This window comes from Apium graveolens, chromosome 6 (assembly GCF_009905375.1).
Source record: "Apium graveolens cultivar Ventura chromosome 6, ASM990537v1, whole genome shotgun sequence".
In the NCBI taxonomy this organism is placed as follows: Eukaryota; Viridiplantae; Streptophyta; class Magnoliopsida; order Apiales; family Apiaceae; genus Apium; species Apium graveolens.
In genome coordinates, this window is record NC_133652.1 from 40,563,440 (window position 1) to 40,583,705 (window position 20,266).

The window sequence follows — 20,266 nt, forward strand, 5'->3', positions numbered from 1 at the left end:
TATGACCGGAGATAGAGCCCTGCTATCAAATGTGGTTGAGAAAGCTGGCCCAGTGGTTACCTTTGGAGATAACAGCAAAGGTTTAACGGAGGGATATGGCAGTTTGCTAGCTGGAAATGTTATCATTGAAAATGTGTATGTTGTGCAAGGACTTGAACACAATCTGCTTAGCATTAGTCAGTTCTGTGACAACGGCTACAATGTTTTATTCGACAAGCTGAAGTGTCAGATTCTGCACAAGAAAAATGAAAAACCCTCCTTGATGGGAATCTGGAAAGGAAATCTGTTCGTAGCTGACATGAACTCTGGAAGCAATCCTGAAGTCAATTGTTTCTATGCAAAGGCATCGTCAGATGAGAGTTGGCTATGGCACAAGAGACTTTCTCATCTCAATTTCAAAACAATGAATTCTCTTGTCAAAAGAGAATTGGTCAGAGGTCTGCCTCAGCTGGAATCCTCCCCAGAAGGACTATGTGAGGCTTACAAGAAAGGAAAGTCAAAGAAAGCAAGTCACAGAGGCACTGACACATCTTCCATAACTGGTGTTCTGCAATTATTGCACATGGATTTATTTGGACCAGTTAATGTCCTTTCGATGTCAAAGAAGTGTTACTGTCTTGTGATAGTTGATGACTATTCCAACTATACGTGGGTTTTATTTCTTCACTCTAAGGATGAAACACCACAAGTTGTGATTGATCATATCAAGATGATTGAGTTAGATTCTAATGTCCCTGTTAGAGCAATAAGGTCAGATAATGGAACAGAATTCAAGAATTCACTTCTCAATGGATTCTGTACAGACAAAGGGATTACCAGACAATTTTCAGCTCCTAGAACCCCTCAGCAAAATGGAGTGGTAGAAAGGAAGAATCGTACATTAATTGAAGCTGCAAGAATGATATTAAGTGAATCAGGTCTTCCAATGTACTTTTGGGTTGAAGCTGTCAATACTGCATGTTATACTCAGAATCGAACTCTAATCAACAAAGACTTCATGAAAACTCCTTATGAGATTTTGAATGAACAGAAACCTTCTATCAAATACTTTCATGTATTTGGTGCCAGATGCTTCGTGCTCAAGGATGGAGATGATCGTCGTGGTAAATTCGAGGCAAAGGCATATGAGGGTATTTTTGTTGGATATGGAAGAAGATCATACAGAGTGTATATCATTGATCAACACAAAGTAACTGAAAGTGTCAATGTTACATTTGATGACACTAAACTCCCTAGTATCCAAACTGAAGATCCTTCTGAGAAACTGAAGTTTGATGATATGTCAAATTCAGAATCAGAATATGGTCAAGAACCTGAGGTTGTTGCTGGTGAAGAACCTGTTAATCATGATGATACTCAAGGTAATGGTGATGGAAACTTTGGCAATAATGGAGATACCACTGCTACTGATGGAGAATCTTCAAGTCAACATGGAAACAACTCAGGGGGAGATGTTAAAGGATCAACTAGTAGGACACAACATCCCAATGAATTTCAAGGCTAATCATCAAGATCAAATCTTCTAAGACAGACTGTCTGGAATAAAGCTCATCCTTTTGAGTTGATTATGATGTTGGAGTCAGAACTAGACGTGCTACTCAAAATGAGTGTCTGTTCTCAGGATTTCTTTCTGAGATGGAACCTAAGAAGATTGAGGAAGCACTGACTGATCCAGATTGGGTGATTGCTATGCAAGATGAACTCAATCAGTTTGAACATCAACAAATCTGGAAACTGGTACCTAGACCTACACATAAGAAAGCTGTTGGTACTAGGTGGGTATTCAGGAATAAACTAGATGAAGATGGTGTGGTTACAAGAAACAAAGCAAGACTGGTAGCTAAAGGGTATTCTCAAGCTGAAGGCATTGATTATGATGAAACCTATGCTCCAGTGGCTAGACTAGAGGCCATCGGGATATTTTTGGCATTTGCAGCATTCTCTAACTTTAAAGTTTATCAAATGGATGTCAAGAGCGCCTTTCTGAATGGAAAGCTGGATGAAGAGGTATATGTAGAGCAACCTCCTGGTTTTGAAGATCCAGATCATTTGGATTTTGTCTTCTTTCTTTTCAAGGCTATCTATGGACTCAAACAGTCTCCGAGAAAATGGTATGACACTCTCTCTGAATTTCTTATTGAAAATAGCTTTATTAGAGGTGTCATAGACAAAACTCTCTTTTCTAAAAAGCTTAAGAATGATACTATATTAGTCCAAGTCTATGTAGATGATATAATATTTGGTTCTACTAATGATAATCTCTGTAAGAGATTTGCTAAGTTAATGCACAACAAATTTGAAATGAGCATGATGGGAGAGATGAAGTTCTTTCTTGGATTACAATTAAATCAAAGGTTAGATGGAACTTTTATTTGTCAATCCAAGTATCTCAAAGAACTCCTCAAAAAGTACAATCTAGAGGATTCTACATCAGCAAGGACTCCGTCAACTACAGCTGTCAAGCTTGGACCATGTGAAAACTCCATTAAGGTAGATGTCACAAGCTACAGAGGTATGATTGGCTCGTTACTCTATCTTACTGCAAGTAGACCAGATATTATGTATGCTACATGCTTATGTGCAAGGTTCCAAGCGGATCCTAGAGATATTCATCTCGTTGCTGTTAAACGAATCTTAAGATATCTTAAGGGAACACCAAATCTAGGTATTTGGTACCCTAAAGAATCTGGCTTTAACCTTGTTGGATATACAGATTCAGATTACGCAGGAAGTGTTGTTGATAGGAAAAGCACCTCAGGGAGTTGTCAATTCCTAGGTAGCAGACTAGTCTCATGGTACAGCAAGAAACAGCAAACAGTTTCAAATTCAACGGCTGAGGCTGAATATATTGCTGCTGGAAGCTGCTGTGCTCAGATCTTGTGGATTAGGAATCAGCTACGGGACTATGGCTCTGTATTGAACAAAATACCTATTCTATGTGACAATACAAGTGCAATAGCCATCACCAACAACCCTGTGCAGCATACAAGGACCAAGCACATTGACATCAGGTATCATTTTATTAGAGAGCACGTCATGAATGGTACTGTTGAACTATTTTGTGTTCCAACAGAAGAACAAATAGCAGATATTTTCACTAAACCTCTTGATGAATCCACATTTACCAAATTAGTTGGTAAATTGGGTATGTTGAATAGCTTTAGTAATTAAACTTGTGAATATCTGAAATCTGTTCTTGAGTGAATTTACAAATGAATTTTTCATAAATGAAAAATTCATTTACAAATTTATTTTATCATTTTCCAAAATTTCCTGCTTATTTCTATGTAATTTTTATTATCTTATCTTATTTATTTACTCAACTTGTTAATTTTAATGTCTCAGAATATTTTATTTTCTCTAAAAATATTTTTTTATGAATTTTATTTGTTAAAATTCAAAAGAAATCTGTTTTTGGACTGAAAATATTATTATCTCTGAAATATTTTAATTATGTTAATTATGTAAATATTTTCTGCCATATTCATTTCAGTTTTCTGTAAATTGTAATATTTTCTATAATCTGTTTTTTTTATGTGTGTTTTTAATAGTTTTTATGTTAATTATTCAGTATATTTAAATACTTAATTTATTTTATACTAGAATGACAATCGGCAAGACAATTGAAATTGTCTTGCTGAAAGTCATTCCAGTACTAATACACGGTTATTTTTAAATCAGTTTAATTTTATAACTGGCAAGACAATCGGTATGACTATTGATTGTCATGCCAGTAATAAAATTAATATCAGATATATTATGTTTTATTTTGTACTGGTATGACAATCGGTATGCCTATCAGATTGTCATACCAGTTATATATTATTATTTGTTTTGTTTTTTTTTGTTTTTTCAAATTAGCCTGGTATGACTATCGGTATGACAATCGGTAAGACTATCCCGAATTGTCATACCAGTTGACTACTTAACAGTTGTTTTGTTTTATAATTCATTCAATTCAGTTTCTCTTCAAAATTTCAATAGTCTTCTATTTTTTTCTCTTATCTCTCTCACTCTCACATATTCGAACAGATCAAACCCATCTCCATCGTCTTCACTGCTCGAGTTGTTACTCAGCATACAAAAACTTCACTTCTGTTATATACATACACGTATATACATACAGAAGTGCTGTCGATTTTTTTGTTAAAAAAATCAGTTTGTGTTTGTTTGATTTTGGGTAATTTTTTTTAATTTCTGTTCTGTGTCTTTTAGTTTTTCAAATCTGCGTTTGTGAGTTAAGAATTTTAATGAGATACATTTCTTTCTAAATTTTTCGATTATAATTGATTTAATTCGAATTATTAAATTAATTTAATTAATTCAAATTTTCTTAATATTATTCTTAAAATTCTGAAAGTGTGTGTCTTATTATTATTTTTAAATGGCTCTCAATTTCCAAATTGTTTCGCATAATCTTGTTGGTTATTTTAATCCAGATAAATGTGATATAGAAAAATTTAAGCTGTGGATTAGATTTTTAAATGACCATTCGATTGTTAGCTCTGCTATTAAATCAAATGTGATTTTAAATGTTGATCTGCTAAGACTGATTTACACAACCTCTACTGTGGCCGATGATTTTAAATCTTTTTCATTCACCGTGGCAAACACACAGTATGTGGTTGATGAAACAGTCGTCAATCGAGCTTTAAATTTTTCTATGGACAATTTCTGTAATTTGCCCTCTGAAAATGATATTTCAAACTTTTTCCATGCTATTCACTATCAGGGGGTAATTAATTTAACCAAGTTATCAAAATCCAATTTGGTGTCTGAATGAGACATTTTCTTCGATACACTTTCTAAAGTGTTTGCCAACTGTACTAAATCCAACTTTCACAACATCACTTCCACTCTGCAGTATATTGGTCTTGCGGTTGTTTTCAATCAAAGGATCAATTTTGGCAAACTACTTTTACCCATTCTCTTGAGACGTCTCACTACTGCTTTACGTGATCATTCTACAAATCGTAGGGTCTCGTGTTACTATGCTCGTTTTCTCATGCTCATAGCAGAACATATTCTCTCACCTGAGCATAAAGCCCTTTTTGCTAACTCCGCAGTAACCGAACCCCTCCTGTAAGCAAAAAGATTTACACCCGCCAAGACACAACTTTCAAATTCATGCAAGTTCCAGTACTAGTATCTGCTTTCATGGCCACTTATATTCCCTTACCTATCTTCAATCTTCCCGGTCATGAACAGCAAGCTCAACCTCCAGTGGTTCAAACCACCCAGGCTCAAGCATCAGATGCTCTTCCTCTACAGGTAATAGTTCCTACAACTCAACCTATTCCTACTTCTGTTGAAAGACCCCCAGTTGTTGATAGGACTGACCATAAAGTTGTAGAACCACAGCTTCAATCCCAAGTCATAGAGCCAAACACAGAGTCACAACCTATCTCAACCTCTCCCCCACTGTCTAAAATGTTGCCTAGAAGGTTAATAGGAAGTAGTTTGCTGGTAAATGTGAATGAACCCTCAGCTCTGCCTCCTCCGAAGAAAAGAAGAACATTTACTGAGGCATCTGAAAGCCCATCCTTGTCCTCCCAACAGGACTTGGACTTTGAAATGGCCACTGAACAGTTACTAGAAACATCCTCTCAACAGGATGAATCTATTGAAATTCGCCATAGGGCCATGGCATCCTGTACTGAGTCAAGCACAATTCCATTACTCACAATGGAAGCATACAGACCAGTAGATGATACTCAGGACACGGAGCGAGGAGTGCACATAGAGTCGGTTACAGTGCTTGCCATAGTTACGGCAGAAGAGCAGTCAAATGCTTCTGAGGGAAAATCTGACTCTCATCCACCTTTAATAGAGTCATTTTCTCCCCTCTCAGATCCAACACCTCTGGCTCCCTCACGGGATTCTCCACTCGCAGATTTATCTGAAGAAAGTGGAGGGCAACTTAGTCAATCTATCCCTGAAGCAATTCAGACATCTATTTCACATGAAATGATAGGTTTGACTGAGGATCGGGACTCGCGAATTCCCATTGCACCACCACTGACCTCTCTTGAAGAGGCTAGGGTGATTTTAAATGCAGGTACAGAAGATCAGCCTCAGGAAGACTCCTCACGAGCAATTATATTGAGAGATACACATGCACGTGAGTTGAGTGAATTAAACAGGAGAGATATTCAGATGAGCGCACACACAGACACAAACACTGAAAATCTGTTAGCTCAAATTGCTGATCTCAAGGAACAACTTGCAAAAATTCAGGCTGAAGCTAAATCATTCAAAGCACAAGTGGTTGAACGGTCTTCTTCTTCCACCTCTGTCAATAATTAGATGGCTCTTATCAGGACTGAAATATCAGATTTGAAGACATCTGTTGTACCAAAGCTTAACTCAATCCAGGAATCTCCAACGTTATCAGCTGACGACATTTCAAACTTCTGCTCTCTACATACAAGAATGACTTCTCTTGAAGACTTGGTTGAAATGAATCATTCACTAGATTCCTCCAGATTTCTGAAGATAGAGACGGGTATGGAACATCTGAATGAAGGGATGAAACACCTGTACTACATGATCAAAAATTCTCACTGTCCCAATGAAGAACAAAGGACTTTCTTTGAAGGGCCGTCTGGTGGAGGCACAGGCTCGGGAGGTGATGGAGGTCATGGAGGATCTAAGGGAAAGTCTGTAGAGGATTCCTCAACTAAGGGGGAGAAGAAAGGGAGAAGTGATAAGGGAAAAGAAAAAGAGTCGTCTGCTGGAGGCACATGGAAGCCTGATGATATCTACTATAGTGGAGAACAGGATGACTTTGATATTTGTGACGTTCCCACTGAACCAGTCTTGGAAGATAAAGATGGTTTCTTTGAAGCTGAGGAGGAAAGTGATTTTGGAGAATGGGAAGAGGAAGCTCCAGTGGATCCTCTGTTTGAGAAAGAGTTTCAGCAGCAGCAGTCAGAGATGAAAAGAAAAGAAGCTGAACTCAAAAAGGTCTCCCAGATCATTGACATGAGGAAAGACATATAAAGAACATAAACTCTTCAAAAGCAACGTCTTCATGACATTAAGGCTCAAGAAAGGAGAAGAGATGTCAGACTGAAGATGGGTGAAAAATGGGATGAAGCTAGGAGAGTACTTGATATGCCTCAGCTGAGCACAAACAATGATAGGCAGTTTCTACATCTTCTGGACAAGCTGGAGATCTCTAATCCAAACAATGACATGTACATGAATTCTATAAAGACTGAAGTCTCAAGGATCACAGCTACCTTTGACAGATCTCTAAATGAGATGAGCATATTTGTATATTGTCAGAGCGAAGGATCTTTCAAGCTGTCACTTCATCTGTTTGAGAATCGTTCTTTGTTAGAGATTTGGGTTCTTCTCAACAAAGTATAAAGAAGCTCAGAATTGAATGAAGTTCTTCGAGAAAGGCTCAAAGAGTTTGCCAGCAGGGCTAGTCCTCAAGTGGTCAACAATCCTCATCAGGTAAGATTCTTTAAGTCTGACTGTCTTCAAATCTGCTAGCTCGATTCACAATCTCTTAAAGACTACTCAGCTAAGCATCTGGTCTGGATGGAACATCACTTAAGAACTGCTGGATATTCATCCATGTTGAAAACTCAAGCAGCCGATCTGATTCAAGCTTATTGTGAAAAGAATATTAAAAGGTACAATCAACTCAAGAATAAGCTAAAGACAGTTGGAGTTCAACCATTCAGGCCAGACAGCTTCACTTCAGAAAAGGATCGTGTCTTTGACAAGGAGTTGCTTCAAGATTTAGAAGAAGGTGAAGTCAAAAGAGAGGACAACTAAATTCAATTAGCTCAAAACACAATGTAATATGATTAGAGCTTTATGAATCAAGATAGACTAATGTAGTTACATGTTCAGGCTAGAGGAACATCTATCTTGTATTCACTTGTAAATTTCGTTTGGAATCTGGAAATTGTTAAATATAATCCAGAACTTTTCTGCTATTTACTTTGCATTACTGTTTATATCTTTTTCTTATTTGTTAGTTGAGTTATCCTCTAGGTATTTGTTGTTATTGTCTAACAAGCAAATAGGGGGAGATTGAAAGGCATATGTTATAGCCTATTTTTTTATTCGAGGATTTAACTCAACTCAAATAAGAATGTAATAAGTAAATAGTGGATCTATCGTCAGAGAGATCTCACAGAGTAACATAAGTCAAAGGATTAAGTAACATTGTTCATCTACAGACTTGATGACTTAATTCACTGGAAGAAGCTCAAGAAATTGATCAAGCCTCAGTGATATAAATCAAGATTGTGGATTTAATCAAGTGACAGAGATCTCGTCAGGGTATCAATTATTTACAAGGATTTAGGGTGTGTTTGGTATTGCTGTTGCAGACAGCAACAACAACTTTTCACTGAAAAGCAGTTAAAAAACTGTTTGGTAAAATTTAAAAGCTGCTTTTCTGAAAAGTGCTTTTGGCTTAAAAGCTGCTGTTAGAGAAAGCAAGTCCCCTCATGCTTTTAGAAAAAGCTAATTTTCAGCTGTTGCGGGAAGCAGATGCTGATTTCACCATCAAACCTTACCAAAAGCATCATTATTTTTAATTTTTTGCATCAAAAACATATACGAATCAAAAAAATTACCAAACAGTCATCTGATTTTTACAACAGCACTTTTTCCAGCAGCACTTTTTTTAACAGCACAACAATTTTTAACAGCAATCCCAAACAGAGCCTTAGTCTGAAGAAAATCAAGAGTATCAAGGTCAAGGCATGAAGAAACATCACGGAAGTTAGTCACTCATGAACCAGACAGTACATCGAGTGTCAACATTGAAGTGGTGGAATTGATTCATATATTTCAGTGATTTTCTGAAGATATACAGAAGAATGGATGCTGCTCAAGATTAGTATTAATTCTCTATTAATTAATTAAGTCATATAATTTAATTAAGAAAATAAATTATATCTGCAAAGATTAATTTATTTGATTAATTGAATTAATTGATTAATTAATTCTGAATTAATATTAAGAATTTTCAGAATTTAAATTGGTTAAAAATCTGTTTTAATTCAACAAGACAACTGATTGTATTAGTATGACAATCGGTATGACAATCAATAGTCATACCGAAAGTCATGCTAATTCAAAAGGATTGTCTTACCAGAATTATTATAGGATTTAAATCTATTTATTTTCAGCAAAAACAATCTGATTGTCCTACCGAAAGTCTTGCTAGTTCATTCTGATTGTCTTGCTAGTTCTAAAAGATAGTCCTACCGAAAGTCTTGCTGAGCCAAAGAGATTGTCATGCCAGTTCATTTTCATTCGGTTGGTTGATAAAAGAAGCAGAAGTTGAACATTCATTTTTAATCATACAGAACACATCATTGAATATTCAACAGCAGAACACAAAACAAAAGAAACCCGCAGAGAAATTATTACAAATTCACGGATCATTTATTTCTAATATTTATTGTTAAATCCAATCCACTAGAAATACTTTTCTTGTTCTTGTGTAACTATCTAGCGGATCGAAATCCCTAGAACTTAATCTCAAATCGCTTTTAGCATTTGATCTTTTTATTGCAAAAATAGAAAACGTTCATGTCGAATTTATTCTAGATTTGTAATAATTGATTTGAGATTAATCCCTTGTAAATGATACCGTTGTTGTAACACCTTTCAAGTTTAATAATAATTTTATTTAACTTGAATTTTGTTTCACCTTTTTTATTCCGCATTTTATTCGATTAAACGGTATTGTTTGTATTCAACCCCCCTTCTACAAACATATTGAGACCTAACACTGTTAGGTAATGAAAGAATTGGATAACAAAGGAATCAACTTTTCAAGGTTACAAGGATTTGGTTTTTCAAAGCATAGGGTACAATGGTTTTAATATGTAAGTCATTTGATTCAGTGGTTGGTATTTAGTTTGTATGTATTTGTGGAGTAGTATCGTATATCTATGGTTTATACTCGGGTATTCAACAATCAATGGTTCAGAAAGAATAAGGTTTAGGGCTCAAAGATCAACAACTGGAATCAAGGTTTAGGGTTCAGTGCTTCAAAGCACTTGCAATATAGAGTGGGACTATCAATCATCTACAATATATCTCGAGAAAGTTCAGAACACTTGCCTGGTACTAGCTTGTTATATTGCACTAACTTCCAATCACAACCGTCTTACTCCTCGACTATCTGCTTTTCTTTTCTAAGCCTTGCCTCTTCTGATCACATATCATAAGCATCTATCAATACTCAACTCATACGATTCTAGTCGGTATACACTTCTATCTACCCTTCGTTTTACTCAAATCCGACTAACGGATTAAAAGTTACGCTATAAACAAGTAAACACCGAACATATAGACTGACAGTCAAACAACAAGTCACATATAATATGTAACACGTCAAAAAATCAATGATATATTATTTATAAAGGAGTCTCGGGTCATACACAAGCTTTCGGGTATTTAATATAATTTTTAAAATATTTTTCGGAATTAAAACGGGTCGTTGGATCAATTTTAAAGAAATAAACAAGGTTCGGTTGGCCAAATCTGGCTTCAAGAAAATTTTATAATAATAATCGAGCCTTGAAAACAATTTAAAATAATATTTTAAAGCTCGAAACTATTTTTCAGAATTTTTAAATCATTTTTAAATCATTTTAAATAATAAAATCTAATTAAATAATTAATTAAAATCAATTAATAATTAATTAATCAATTAATCAATTAATTTTCGAATTAATTGACCAATTAATCAATTAATTGTTAACTTTTTTTAATTAAATAACTAATTTAGATTTATTTTTGAATTAAAAATAATTTTTGGAATTAAAATAATAATTTTTGGAATTTTCAGAATTTAAAAACGAATTTTTTATAATTAAAATAAATAAAAAAATACGATTTTTAAATAATTTATAAACAGGAAGGTTATTTTTGCAAATTCTGAAAATTTCAGGGACCAAACTGCTTCGTCCCCAAAAGTTCAGGTACTAAATTGTAATTTGACAGGGGTTCGCCGGAAAACACCCCTGTCTCGCCGGAGAAGACGACCCAGGGATGCTCAGGCCACCACCACCTCCAGATCATATCTACACAACACCAGGATTACAACCATCGCATCAAAACACACAACCAACCGGCGAGCTCGACGTAAACTTAAAAAACAACTCCCTTCGATTCAGGGATCCTCTGTTAACGAGTTATACACCAATCGATTACAAATTTCATAAGGAACACAACCCACTATATTTCAACACCTAATAACCCCTAGAACAAAAAGCCCTAAATTTCAATTAAGAACATTCATACGGGTTATAAACCCTAATTTTAAAATTCGAAGATTAAACTCAATTTTGAACATGTTATTGAACTCCAAATCAGTCATATGACATATGAAAATCATCAGGAAAACAAGCTCTACAACATGCAATCATCAAATCATTCAAACAATTATCCGAACAAAAATTCATAATTTTAATCAAAATAATTTGAAAATAAATAAAAATATAGAAAATAAACCTTTGATTCTGCAGTGATATGAAGCACAGATTCTGATAGTATATTTCAAGAGCTTTGATTTGAGTACTCGAGCTTCACCAATGGATTTCGGTAACACCTTAAAACAGGTGACGTCGGTTGGTTCCCGATTGTATAAAATAGTTTATAAATATTCGGAAAAAGAATTTATAAAATCCATATATTTCCTATAGAATCATAAATCAACATAAAAATAAATAAGAAGATATGACAATTATCTATATTTTATTTTGGACATATAAAAATTAAAATACTCAATTTATATTATTTTTAAACATCCAAACACATATAATACTTCATAGAATAAACACGAAACATGCATAATATTTATTTATTAGCAAAAATAATTACACGATATATCCCAGATATTACAAAGAGCATCAAAATTTGTTGTTTTGTTCAAGAAACATGTAACGTCTGGGAAATTATGTCTGTATTATATCATATTTATAAAAAGTTATATGTGTTAATGTGTCATTTATGTGGAATTTACTGTCAAACCCTAATTGTTATGTGTTACGTGCATTCTGTGTCGTCCCGGTATTTTTAAGATATTTTTCAGATATTTTATTTTTCATTTATAGCTTTCATTTCAAAAGTTTTACGACCCGAACCATGATTTTAAAGCAGATATTTCAAATAAAACAATGGGCCTTATTTTTCATCAAACGGCTTTTACCATCGCAATATTCTGAACATCTAGGCATTTTATAAATTTTCTCGTTTTGCGAAAAATGACTTTTCCGGGCCCCATTGGGTGTTAAAAACCCCACAAAATCACATTTTTATTTTTATAAAATTATAGAACTTTTATTTATACCATTTCTTTATATTTTTGCATTATTCACAATTTTTGGGAAATTTTGGCATATATGTTGTATATATAAAATATTTATAAATTAAATTTTAATACTCAAAAATTATAAATTAGGGGCCTATTAATTTTAAAAAGTGTAGAATTAGGGCCTTAATTTTAATTAGGAGTATAAATTTTACTACTATAAATAGCCTAATTTTTATTTAATTAATTATAATTAATCATTAAAAATCAAAAAATTAGTAAATTTCTCTACAAACCGGGTCGGGAAGAACAGGTTCGGGTCGAGTATTAAATCGAGGGTTTTGATCTGATTTCTATACCAAATCAAGCAGTTCGAGTACTCAAATCACAGGTTTTGATCTGTTCTTTTCATTTTTTACATCAATTTCACGTTTTAATTCATAGTTTTTGATTTTCAATTTCTAGGATTTATACCCGATTTGGTACTTTTTGATTCTGGGGTTATTTGTTGAAATTGATGTTATGTATAGCTTTGACTCATGATTTTTGATCGATTCCTGTTAATCAATTTTACAAACAATTGCTTAAACTGATAATTCGATATATAGGGTTTTTTTGTTTAATCATTTTTGATTTTAGGGATATTTGAGGTATGTTTGAGTATGGGGGTTTGATTGTGGGTGTTATGAGCTTTATTTAAAACTATAGAACGTATTTTTTGATGCACGATTTAAGCAAATCGGAATTTTGCCGGAATTTTAAGTCGGTTGTGAACGAAATCCTGTTCTAGGGGCCATTAAGTTGTATTGTTAATTGATACGTGTTTAGAACTAAATTTACAATCGATTCCATACCAAATCGAGCACAAACGATTCGTAGTTTGGCCAGAAATCGACTTCGTCGGAAACTGCAGAAGTTCACCGGAGTTCCTTTGAGTTTTGGCCGGAAAAGACGATTCAGGGATCGTATGTTGTTGGTGATGGCAGCATGAGGTTTCTGTGTTGATGCTGAATGGAAACCCTCTAAAAAACAGTCCAAATCGTCCCTGTGTTGGCCTGAATTTAAGTGGTTGGAAAATTTTACGGTGACCTGATTGTCACCGGCATCTGGGTTCTTGGTGACCCGTTTACCCGAATTCAAACCCGGATTAAAACCCGGTTTTGATCTGTTTTTGTCAGAAGCCATTTTCTGACAACTGTTTTTGAAATTTTAATTTTAATTTTAATTTTTATTAATTATAAAAATCAGTTTTATTTATTTTATAAATTGATTAATAATTTAATTAATTGATTTATATTATAAATAATTCTAAAATATTTTCTAAAAATCAGATTTAATTATTTTCTCAAATGTTTATTATTTATTTATTTTTTATTCATTATTTATTAATTATTTAAAAATAATTAATAATTTTGATAATTAATCAAATAATTTTCAATAAATCATAATAAATTTATTTTAATTCTAAAAATTATAGATAAATCATTTTTAGTTCTGATTTTTCTTAAATAATTATTTAAAAATTATTTTAGGGTTTAAAAATTAGTAATAATCATTTATATTGAATATTAAATTGAATTATCCGTGTTTAATTGATATTAAATAGACCGTTAGTCCGAATCGAGCGAAACAAAAGCCCTTTGACTCAGAAAAATGAATTCTTTTCATTAAAAATAATATTAAAACCTAATTTCTTCTACAAATTAGTTGACATTGGTCATTGTTTGATTATCAGCCGAATCGCGTTCCGAGACGAGTCCGAAAAATTCCGAAAAATAGGAAATGAGTCAGATAATGATCAGTTGAGCGATTTGCGAGTCAATTTTGATTCTAAAAATTATTTTAACTATAAAAATGATTATGTGCTTATGTGTTTATGTGTATTATGTGATTAATTGAGTCTTACTTGTTAACATATAATATACGACTCAGTCATAAGCGCATGGGTAGATAATAGGAATGATGTGAAGTCGGTTTGAGACACAATTAAAGTACGAGATGTTTAAATCATTCTCTTTCTCTGACAGAAACTAAACCAGCAAGGCAGGTTGAGTCAGTGATAGACAAAGGTGATATAATTGAAGTGAGTCGCGCAGAAGGCAAGTTTTTCCCCTATTCTACTTTCAGAATAGTGATATTTCTTCAGATTCTTATCACACTTGCACTATTTTGATTCTCTTGTTCATATTTTATTTCGATTCTTGATTTCTCCTTTTTCTTTGAATTCATTGTTCATATTCTAATTGACACTCAAATATTGATATATTCTGGTGATTAGAATATATCAAAGCATACCGATTGTTCCGGATGCTACTTCAAGGATTGGATAATGATACTTTTGGGGGATTAAATTTACTTAATCCTAAGGACCGGGACATAACCGGATCCTTGAAATGGGATGTAGTGCCTGGGGGCCCGATTGGATCTATATAGTGGGATATAGATCTGCACTGTATCCTGGCTCATCAGCAGGATATAGAGGCGGCCTTGTGTCCAGTTTAGTTGTTTGTACTCGCCAGGAGTGGCCTTCTTTCTATTCTCGTGGGGTTATATCTTTGCAAATATACCCATGTTACCGATTCACTTAAACTGGTTAAACACTGTTTATATTTTGTGGACTTATTGAGCAATTTTTGTCTAACCCCTTTTTGTTGTTATTCATATTATTTTTTTCAGTTAAGAAGAAATATGAAACCCATCAGGACTCGAGTGGTAAAGAAGCGGGTCAAGCCTCGGGATCCTCTCATACCCAAGGTGTTGATCCCAATCCAAGAAGAAAGCTTTGAGTTGCCCGAACAGGTGGAGTGTAGATAGTTAGTGTGTGTGTGTTTGAATAAAAGATGAAGTTAGTTTAAAATTGGTTAGACAATGGTTTATAATAAAGAGAGTTTGTAAGATTTTGAATCTGGTTTGTAATAAAGTAGTTAGTGGTTCTTGTTTTCATACTTCAACCTAAAAAGATCCTGGTTAGTGTTAAAGGGGTTTAGATTCATTTCTTTATTATTTGTTAATCAGATTGTACAGGTTTGGTGATTAGCTAGTAACCCCCAGACTTATACCCCGGGTCTGGAGGGCGTTACAGGTTTGGCATCAGAGCTGTAGGTTTGGTCCCTAAAAACAAGAACATTAGGGTTAAGATAAGATAGGGAGATCACATAGGATAGGAATAGTCAAATAGGAAGAGTAGTGTTAGGATTTAGATAAGATTAGGATAGGAAGGTATTAGTTCTAGGAATGATTTAGTGATCTTTCTTCTTTTTTTGGTATATTATCAGATGGCGTCGTCGGGTTATTCGGCTTCTTCTGGGAGGACAGTCACCGGGCCAGTCGCACCAGTTGTGCCACCAATATCTGAGTTCATGTTTCCTCCTCTTCCACCTCCACCACCATTGCCACAGGAGCCAGTACCTCCAGTACATGAGATAGTCCATGTCCCTATAGAGATGTTTGATCCATTGGAGTTCTTTGAGCCGATGATCCCACTTCCATTTCTGGTAGAGCACCAGTTTATACTGGGGATTGAGCCAGAGCTTCCACCACCACCAGTGTTACCTCCTATACCAGTACATGCCCCAGAGCCTGACATATTTCAGATGATCCCAGTTGAGGGGATGGGTGAGCATAATATGGATTTACAGTTGGGGTTACCACAGCAGGGTGCAGGGATGCCGAGGGTTCCATCACAGGAGTCAGTGGGTCAAGTTGCACAGCCACATATGGTACCGTACCATGAGTACATGGTTATGAGAGACGACGGTGAGTATTGGAGAGCTCAGTGTAGGGAGATTATGCATTTATTTGATCAAAGAGACCGAGGACCGTTAGCCGCCTTACAGCCAGATTATATGATGAGGCAAATGTTACAATATGCTTTGATGAGTGCTACCTGGGAATTGGATGATTTGACGCATGAGGAACCGCCTTCTTTTGCGGAGTTTTATAGGATTTTTCATTTGGCACAGACTTTAGTTCATATACTTAGGGATGAGCTGAGGCGTATTCCGCCAGGGTTCTGAGATGTTGACTTCAGAGGACAGATGTATATAAATGCAGCTTAGTATGATATAGTGAGTAGTGTGTATGTGTGTAGTAGTAGTTTGACTTGTAGTAGTTAGTTTGACTTGTAGCCACAGCCATGACCAGCAGAGCGAGACTTTTTGTACCAAGCACTTACACCTGAGGCTGGTGTCATATATACAATGAACTTTTCAAATTTCTTTACTTAAATTTCAGTCTTTACAGTTTTACAACTTTTCGTACTTTAAATTTTGTTGAAAAAAAAGAAAAAGAAAAGAGAACAAACATTTCATTTAACTGTTTACATTTCTTGTTTTTTTATATTAACATAAACTATTTATACTTCCTGTTTTTATATTAAGCAAACTGTTTTCTTTCTTCGAACCATTATTTAAATTTTGTTAATATAGGACAAATTGTTTTCTTACCTACTGTCAATTGTTTAATGAACTGGTAAAAAGACATCACTTGTTTTATTATCAGCAAATGGCACGCAAGAGAAAGACTATGACTGAGACTTCCAACAGCAATTCCGAAGAACAGACCAATGATACCATGAACCAAATGTTCCATCTGATGTAACAACAGATGGTAATGATACAACAACAGATGCAGCAATAGTAACAATAGATTCAAAAGCAAATGTTACAACAACCACCTCGTCCTGAGCCTCAGATACCATCAGCTATACCTATTGTAACTTTCAAACAGTTTCATTTAGTTAAACCTCCAGAATTTGATGGGACAGCAGATCCTATTAAGGCTACCACTTGGTTGAAAGAAATAGAGAAAGAATTTGCGCTAGTAAAGATAGGTGAAGACTAGAAGTCTGACTTTGCTAGTTACTTGTTAAAAGGAAAAACAAATTATTGGTGGAAATCTAAAAAGGCTTTAGAAGGTGAAGATGTTATTGCATGGTATAGGTTTAAAGAGCTGTTCATAGAGAAACATTTTCCTCACTATGTGAGAAATCAAATATAGATTAAGTTTTTGGAATTAAAGTAGGGAAGTATGTCTGTGACAGAGTATGAAGCTAAATTTACTAAATTGGCTAGGTTCATTCCAGAACAAGTTAATACTGAAGAAAAATGAGTCCAATGGTTTCAGGAAGGATTACGACCGTGGATCCGTGGGCAAGTTACAGTTTTTGAATTAACGACATATACCATCGTGGTCCACAAAGCCTTGATTATCGAAGGGGAAAACAAAAGATCTCAAAAGGAAAGAGGACAGGGAAGTTTCCAAGACTGCTCCAGCAGGAAGCGGGGATTTTAAGCCGGACAAATTTGAATTTCAAAAGGATAGGACAAGGTATCTACAAAATAGGTAATCATTTTCAAGCCCCCAAACAGCAGGGAATTGTCAGAATCCCAGTATCGTACTGATAAGTGGCATTTTATACCACTTAGAACGTCTTAAAATGGCTTAAATTGGTGTCTTGAAATCAAGTATTTTGTGTATTTAATGCGTTTTTCTAGTGTTTATGCATTTCAGGGTATTAGTTGCATTTCGGGGGAGGAATCATCAAGAATAAGCCTTGGCATATGTTCACCATTGCGAGAGGAAAGGAATGGGCAGATTACGGCGAAGAAACGGAGCAAGCTTGGAATTTTTCCAGTAGGGTCTTGCGCGCTCGCGCAGCAATGCTGAGTGGCCGCGCAGCAGCCTGCGCGCCCGCGCAGAAATGCTGAGCGGCCGCGCAAGGTCGGGGAAAAAGCTGAATTATTTTAGACTTCTACTTCTGTGTGGCTTCCAACTTCTATGTAATCTGAGTTTTATGGGACTATTATATAGGTAGATTTGAGACGTTTTCATAGAGAGTATTAAGGAGATTATGTTTTAGATTGTATTTTACGCAAGAAGCGAAGGGGATAAGGAAGAAGGCCGATTTAGCACACCACAACGAAGAGGAAGCATATATTCTTGTGATTCTTGTTTCGTTGTAACGTTGGATGCTAGTTTTCTTGCTTTGACTTATTTACTCTTGTGACGTACTCTGTTTTAATATAATTAGTTTAGTTATTATTTTCTTGTGTTTGTTTATCATGATTTCATATGAACCCATGATGGCGATGAGTTCTATTATGGGCTAATCGTGATCATGGGGTTACAATGGATTTATTATGGAATTCTTTAGTTAATTGTTTAATACTTTAGTGTGTGATGATTGCATGATATCTAGTATTGGTTGCGCGTATTCGTCTTATGTGCGTCGCGAACATATAAGATAGGGTGTTAATCTCTTGTGAAGCGACGGTGGATCTTGAGATTTAGAACTTGCCATGCTAGCATAGGTTCATGTACGTTGTGCATGATTAGTGGGTAACTCTAACAGTTTTATTTGCCCTATGTAATCAAAAGGAATAACTTGTGCTTAAATCGTTGTGTTGTCAATTTCTGTAGACATATAGGAACTCAACATAATTGATGACTATTCAACTTCTATCTTAATTGTGGATGCTTGGTAGAATGGTATTAGTACAATGAAAGTTGGCTTTTATCAGTTTCGTGTTATTCGATTAATGTCATCACTGTCACATGCTAAATGTAATAACAATAGCTATAGAAGGAAGTAATAATAAAGTTGTGATCTCATGAGTGTTTTATTATTGATAATTTGAAGTGTTAGTTAAGTGGTTAATTAAGTAGTTAATTATAGTTAATATTTGATCAACAATTTTAAGTGTTATTATCTTAACATTGAGAAGTAATCATACATTGGTGAGTGAGTTTAATTAGATAATAATTTAGTCCGAGTCTCTGAGGGAATGAACTAGAAAGTATTCTATATTACTTGCGAACGCGTATACTTGCGTAAATATTAGTTCGTGTTTTCGCCCTAACAAGTTTTTGGCGCCGCTGCCGGGGACTCGGCGTATTTGTTTAGTTTATGTACTTACCATCATTGGTCATTAGGACTCAGTGATTAGGACGTAGTAGTTACTTACTCTTTTCGGTTGTGTTTCAGGTACTTTAGCAAGCGTTTATGCAAACTCGTTCTCGTGCTCGCAAGAGGACTTTAGATACAACTGAGGAGACAAACGAAGTTCTTGATATTCCGGAGAAGTTAGATTTTGAGGATTCGGATTCAGGTGCTGAGCAGAAAGAACCAGTAAACATGGGAGATCGTATTGTTCAAGCTGATCCAGCTCTTATGGATTTTTCTCGGCCTAAAATTGATGATATTCAGTCAAGCATCCTTCATCCGGCTATTCAAGCTAACACCTTTGAAATCAAGCCGGGCACTATTCAGATGGTGCAGAATTCTGTTTCTTTTGGAGGAGCGGCAACTGAAGACCCCAACATGCACATAAGAAATTTTGTCTAGATCTGCAGCACTTTTAAGTATAATGGCGTGACTGATGAGGCTATCAAGTTGAGGCTTTTCCCATTCTCACTGAGGGATAAGGCTAAAGACTGGTTACATTCTGAACCAGCTGGGTCCATCACTACGTGGCAAGATCTTGTGCAAAAGTTTCTGGTGAAGTTTTATCCAATGGCAAAGACTGCTGCTATGAGGAGTGCTCTTACTCAGTTTGCGCAGCAACCTACAGAATCTATGTGCGAGGCTTGGGAACGCTACAAGGAAATGTTGAGAAAATGTCCACATCATGGAATGCCGGATTGGATGGTAATCACTGGTTTTTATAATGGTTTGGGGGCCCAATCTCGGCCTATGCTCGATGCAGCAGCTGGAGGAGCCTTATGGGCTAAAAGCTATACTGAGGCGTATAATCTTATAGAGACAATGGCTGCAAATGAGTATCAAAACCCAACTCAAAGGATGACGTCAGGCAAGGTCGCAGGTATTCTAGAAGTTGATGCAGCCACCGCTATTGCAGCCCAGCTCCAAGTGCTATCAATGAAGGTTGATTCTCTGGCTACGTATGGAGTTAATCAAATAGCTATAGTTTGTGAGCTTTGTGCAGGTTCTCATGCTACGGATCAGTG

General features: G+C 35.3%; 1 non-coding gene across 1 annotated transcript; it reads right to left on the bottom strand.

Moving 5' to 3' along the window:
• Window positions 1-19,826: 19,826 nt before the first annotated feature.
• Window positions 19,827-19,933, bottom strand: LOC141669403 (small nucleolar RNA R71). The gene has a single exon (XR_012553689.1). It is a non-coding gene; the product is annotated as a small nucleolar RNA R71 (small nucleolar RNA).
• Window positions 19,934-20,266: the final 333 nt, after the last annotated feature.